Below are 7,092 nucleotides of genomic sequence, written 5' to 3'. Positions count from 1 at the left end.
TGAGCATTATTGGGTGGTGTCCGAGTATTTTTGCATGCTCGGAGATTTAGTTTATGTCGATGCAAATGCATGATTTGCGGCAGCTAGACAGCTTGAATACATGTGGGGGTTGCCTGTTTGTTAGGGAATTCCCACATATGTTCAAGATGTCTAGCAGCCACAAATCATGTAGTTGTGTCAACATAAACTAAATCTCCGAGCACGCTGAAATACTCGGAGACCACCCGAGCATGCTCGGAGAAACTCGAGTAACAAGCATACTCACTCATCACTATTTATAATTACTCTATAAGCTGCAAAACACTCCACCTATCTGTACAATCTTCATTTTACAATAAAATGGACAATGGAATGTGTCAAAGAAAAGTATAACTAAATGGATTTATATTAATATTTTTACTTATAACAAACTTGAATGCAAAACACCAAGGTGAATGAATATCCCAATCTACTATAATTCTAAACACCTACACCATTTGCTTTTGTTTTTCCCCTAATTAGCACAAACTACTAAGGAAAATAGACATTTTCAAAATACCATTAACTTTTGGGGTCTAGATTCCATTTAGAAATAAATGGAAAGGTGGTTAATTCAGGACATCCTACATATGTTCTTCAATAAGCAGACAACAGCTGAATGTTCTTTTTCCAGAATCTAGCAGGAATCTAGCAACTTGACTTATAGGCTAAATGACAAAAAGTGCAATGTGGCGTGATGTGTGGACCTAGTAATTCAATTAAACTAGACACTCTACTTAATGTAAAAGTATACCTGATGTTTCAGGTAACTTTTTTTAGAATAAGCTTTGTGTGTGAATTAAAACAGTTATTACAAGGCAGCAACATGGTCTCTCTGTGCCTTTATGTCTTTTTCACATTGCTGTTCTTTACTCCTTCCCACTCCATAGAATTCAACAGGCAGCTGTACTCTGATCCTTCAGTGAGCTGTCAGTCTCCCTTGTCAATTTAAGCTGTGTTGAGCAAAGGATGAGTTCAAGAGGCAGACATAGCTCATAGGCAGAGATTGGCTAACCCGAACCGAATGCCTACTGTTTGGGCACGGACTTCACCAGGAAGGCAAAGCGAGAAACCAGCTCACCTGATACGGCTTTGATAAAGAACACCCAGTGTGTTTGAAATGCGTAGCTGCTATACGCTGCTATTTGGTCATGTGAACTTGCCTTTACACGTCTGTTTTTTATATACAAGCAAATAAATTACTCTTTTACTTTTTGGACTATTTGGAAGCTGGGACAATCTTTCTTTTTTACTTTGACTTCACCAGGTCCTTGTTACTGTTCATGTTTGGCACCACATACACTGGGTGTTTCTTAGGCTGATCATCTGCATGACAGCCTAAGAAACACTGGCGGCTCTGATCAGTCGTAAGATTAAAAGCATCGGTCAGAACGCAGCAGTTCTCATGCTGTGAGATGACAGCATGAGCCCGCAGCTGTGATCAAAGGTAAAAATGTTACCTCTGGTCACTGGCGTTGGCTGATGGGACTGCTACTACTACTACCATCAGCCTACACCTGCTGCCTCTAATAGCAGGAAGACCAGGCGACAGTTGATGAGAGTATTTGTCAGTCGGCACCTGTGCTCTAAATGAATATTTAAAAAAAAAAATGGCGTGGCTTCCCCTGTATTTTTGATAACCAGCCAGGCAAAACTGAAAGCTGTGGGCTGCACAAGGTTGGTTATCAAGAATAGAGGGGTCCCACACTGTTTTTTTCAATTATTTAAACAATTTTTAAAAAATGGCATAAGGGCCCCCCAATCTGACAACCAGCCAAACTAAAGCAGGCAGCTGGGGGCTGGAATTTTCAGGCTGGTAAGGGGCCATAGATATTAGCCCCCCTCATCTTAAAAATTGCAGCCCACCACCGCCCCATTAAAGGCACATCTATTAGATGTGCCTAATCTGGCCCTTTACCTGGCTGTTCCTACTTGACCTGTGGGGGTGGAAAGTGGGGTTCATATTTGTGGGGTTGATGTCACCTTCATATAGTCCAGTGACATCAAGCCTAAGGCTTAGTAATGTCAAGGAGTCTATAAGATGCCTATCCATCACTACTCCTATAGTTGTATTGTAAATAAACACACAGCCAGAATAAAGTCTTTTATTTGAAATAAAATGAAAACACACTTTTCCAATTTATATTTACAAATAACAAACACAGGTATACTCACCTAACGCGGATTCCATGGAATCCCTCTTCTGCTATAAGAAAACAAAAATAAAAAACAACCATATCCCTCACCTGTCTGTCGTTCTGTCCCATGCTGAGCCTGCACATCCAGTGTTTGCCATGCTGTCATGTGCAAAACAGCGCTGTAAACAATGCCTCTGATTAGTGGTAAAATCATTATCGCCAGAGAGCCGTGGTTCCCACGCTGTCAAATAAGTTGATGTATTGTCCGGTGACATCAAGTACATTGCTTAGTAATGGAGAAGCATCTATGAGATGTGTTATGATCTGGTGGCCTAAGAGCAGCATGAGACGTACTCTGGAGAAGGTGGTACCTGTACTGACCGCAGACCCTGAACCTAACACCGCAACTAGAAGTAGCCGTGGAATGTACCTAGCGCTCCCTAGACATCTCCACACAGCCGGAGGACTAATTACCCCTAGAGATAGAAAAGGGAAAACTATCTTGCCTCAGAGAAAATCCCCAAAGGATAGACAGCCCCCCCACAAATATTGACTGTGAGAGAAGAGGGAAAAAACATACACAGACTGAAATGAGAATTTAGCAAAGGAGGCCACTTCTAGCTAAATAGAAAGGATAGGACAGAGTACTATGCGGTCAGTATTAAAACACTAGAAAATATCCACCACAGAAAATACAAAAACTCCACAGCTAACTAAAGATATGGAGGTATATCTGCATCTCCAGAGATACCAGCTTGGCTAAACAAATCCTTATACAGACCAAGCTGGACAAGACAAAACATGGAAAATAACTGAACAATAAGACCACAGCATGTGGACAGCAAAATCAAGGCCAGAACTTATCTTTGTTTAAAAGAACTGCAAAGCAGAAGAGACCAGGCAGGGATGTGAATCCTCCAGGAACAATGGACAACTGGCACTGACTAAAGGGTGAAGTAAGACTAAATAGCCCTGTCCAAATTGCAAAAAGTGAAAACACCTGATAAATGCTGTGATTCAGAGACAGCAGCGTTACCACTTACAACCACCAGAGGGAGCCCAAGAGCAGAATTCACAACAGTACCCCCCCCCCCCCCTTGAGGAGGGGTTACCGAACCCTCACCAGAGCCCCCAGGCCGATCCGGACGAGCCAAATGAAAGGCACGAACCAAATCATCAGCATGAACATCGGAGGCAACAACCCAAGAATTATCCTCCTGGCCATAACGCTTCCATTTGACAAGATACTGAAGCCTCCACCTCGAAAAACGAGAATCCAAAATCTTCTCAACCACATACTCCAACTCCCCATCAATCAACCCCGGGGCAGGAGGATCATCAGAGGGAACAACGGGCACCACATATTTCCGCAACAAAGATCTATGAAAAACATTATGGATGGAAAAAGAGGCTGGGAGGGCCAAACGAAAAGACTCTGGATTGATAATCTCAGAAATCCTATAAGGGCCAATAAACCGAGGCTTAAACTTAGGGGAAGAAACCTTCATAGGGACATGACGGGAAGACAACCTGACCAAATCCCCAACCCGAAGCCGGGAACCTACACAGCGACGACGGTTAGCAAAACGCTGAGCCCCTTTCTGAGACAACACCAAATTGTCAACAACATGAGCCCAAATTTGCTGCAACCTGTCAACCACAGAGTCCACCCCAGGACAATCAGAAGGCTCAACCTGCCCTGAAGAAAAACGAGGATGAAAACCAGAGTTACAAAAGAAGGGTGAAACCAAGGTAGCAGAACTAGCCCGATTATTAAGGGCAAACTCGGCCAATGGCAAGAAAGCCACCCAATCATCCTGATCAGCAGACACAAAGCATCTCAAATAAGTTTCCAAAGTCTGATTAGTTCGCTCGGTTTGGCCATTTGTCTGAGGATGAAATGCGGAAGAAAAAGACAAATCAATGCCCAGCCTAGCACAAAAGGCCCGCCAAAACCTAGAAACAAACTGGGAACCTCTATCGGACACAATGTTCTCCGGAATGCCATGCAAATGAACCACATACTGAAAAAACAACGGAACCAAATCAGAAGAGGAAGGCAACTTAGTCAAAGGTACCAAATGAACCATCTTAGAAAACCGGTCACAAACCACCCAGATAACTGACATCCTCTGGGAAACCGGAAGATCCGAAATAAAATCCATAGAAATATGCGTCCAAGGCCTCTCAGGGACCGGCAAAGGCAAAAGCAACCCACTAGCGCGGGAACAGCAAGGCTTGGCCGGCGCACAAGTCCCACAGGACTGCACAAAAGAACGCACATCCCGTGACAAAGAAGGCCACCAAAAGGACCTACCAACCAAATCTCTGGTACCAAAAATCCCAGGATGACCGGCCAACACAGAACAATGAACCTCCGAAATCACTTTACTAGTCCATCTGTCAGGAACAAACAATTGCCCCACTGGACAGCGGTCAGGTTTGTCAGCCTGAAATTTCTGAAGAACCCGTCGTAAATCAGGGGAGATGGCAGAAAGAATCACCCCTTCCTTCAGAATACAGACCGGCTCAAGGACCCCAGGAGAATCAGGCAAAAAGCTCCTAGAGAGGGCATCAGCCTTAACATTCTTAGAACCCGGAAGATACGAGACCACAAAATCAAAACGGGAGAAAAACAGGGACCATTGGGCCTGTCTAGAATTCAGCCGTTTGGCAGACTCGAGATAAATCAGATTCTTATGATCGGTCAAGACCACAATACGGTGCTTGGCCCCCTCAAGCCAATGTCGCCACTCCTCAAATGCCCACTTCATAGCCAACAACTCACGATTGCTGACATCATAATTGCGTTCCGCAGGCGAAAACCTTTGAGAAAAGAAGGCACACGGTTTCATCAAGGAACCATCAGAATTCCTCTGAGACAAAACGGCCCCTGCCCCAATCTCAGAAGCGTCAACCTCAACCTGAAAGGGAAGAGAAACATCCGGCTGACGCAACACAGGGGCAGAAGTAAATCGGTGTTTAAGCTCCTGAAAGGCAGAAACAGCCGCAGAGGACCAATTCGTAACATCAGCGCCTTTCTTCATCAAATCGGTCAGGGGTTTAACCACACTGGAGAAGTTGGCAATAAAACGGCGATAAAAATTAGCAAAGCCCAAAAATTTCTGAAGGCTCTTCACGGATGTGGGCTGGATCCAATCATGAATGGCCTGAACCTTAACCGGATCCATTTCTATAGATGAGGGAGGAAAAATGAAGCCCAAAAAAGAAACCTTCTGTACTCCAAAGAGGCACTTGGACCCCTTCACAAACAAGGCATTATCACGAAAGATCTGAAATACCATCCTGACTTGTTTCACATGAGACTTCCAATCATCTGAAAAAATCAAAATATCATCCAAATATACAATCATGAATTTATCAAGATAATTCCAAAATATATCATGCATGAAGGACTGAAACACAGATGGAGCATTAGAGAGTCCGAATGGCATCACAAGGTATTCAAAATGGCCTTCGGGCGTATTAAACGCAGTTTTCCATTCGTCCCCCTGCTTAATACGAACCAGATTATATGCCCCTCGAAGGTCAATCTTAGTAAACCAACTAGCCCCCTTAATCCTAGCAAACAGATCAGAAAGCAAAGGCAAAGGGTATTGGAATTTGACCGTGATCTTATTCAAGAGGCGATAATCAATACAGGGTCTCAAGGAGCCATCTTTTTTGGCAACAAAGAAAAAACCTGCTCCCAATGGTGAAGAAGATGGCCGAATATGCCCCTTCTCCAAGGACTCCTTCACATAGCTCCGCATGGCGGTATGTTCTGGCACAGACAGGTTGAAAAGTCGGCCTTTAGGGAACTTACAGCCTGGAATCAAGTCAATAGCACAATCACAGTCCCTATGCGGTGGAAGGGAACTGGACTTGGGCTCATTGAATACATCCTGGAAATCTGACAAAAACTCAGGAATTTCAGAAGAGGGGGAGGAGGCAATTGACATCACAGGAACGTCACCATGAACCCCCTGACAACCCCAACTAGTCACAGACATAGATTTCCAATCTAATACCGGATTATGCACCTGTAACCATGGGAAACCCAGCACAATAGCATCATGCAAATTATGCAACACCAGAAAACGACAATCTTCCTGATGGGCTGGCACCATGCACATGGTCAGCTGTGTCCAAAACTGAGGTTTATTTTTAGACAACGGTGTAGCATCAATGCCCCTCAAAGGAATAGGACTCTGCAAAGGCTGCAAGGGGAAACCACAACGTCTGGCAAATTCTAAGTCCATTAAATGTTAAATGGCTCCCCATCATACTCACCCTCCTCGCACCTGTATCTCAGTCCCTGCATCTCCGTTGTCCCGGCGTCAGCGGTTCTCCTCTCCTCTGCTCAGCAGTCACGTGGTGCCGCTCATTAAGGTAATGAATATGTGCTCCACGCCTATGGGAGTGGAGACGCGTCCATATTCATTACCTTAATGAGCAGTACCACATGACCGCTCAGCACAGGAGAGGAGAGGCGCCGGGCCAACAGAGATGCAGGGACAGAGATGCAGTGATGCAGGGTGAATATGATCCCTTCTGTTAGTCGGCGGCTGCAGCTGTCACTGTGCCACAGCCTCCGGCTCCTGTCACCCACTGCTCCGCGCCTCCCCCCCTTCTCCGCCAGCTTTTTGGACTGTGACACGTGTATAAGCCGAGGGGGATTGTTTTCAGCACAAAAAATTGTGCTCAAAATCATGGCTCTTACACGAGTATATACGGTATTTATCATTTTTATATGTTCTTGTACATTGAATTCATGCAAAGATTGTTGAAACGACAATGACCATTTAAACTTTATAAAATGTATAATGGAGACCAAATACATCTGCTGCTTCATGTGCACTATTTGTATAAACAATTATAATTAGATAATAGAGTTGTCCATGACTATATGGAAAAAGGTATATCTAGCTATAGG

The sequence above is a fragment of the Ranitomeya variabilis genome, chromosome 2 (genome assembly GCF_051348905.1).
Source record: "Ranitomeya variabilis isolate aRanVar5 chromosome 2, aRanVar5.hap1, whole genome shotgun sequence".
Lineage (NCBI taxonomy): Eukaryota > Metazoa > Chordata > Amphibia > Anura > Dendrobatidae > Ranitomeya > Ranitomeya variabilis.
The sequence above is the reverse complement of the archived record's forward strand: the minus strand, read 5'-3'. Positions refer to the sequence as shown.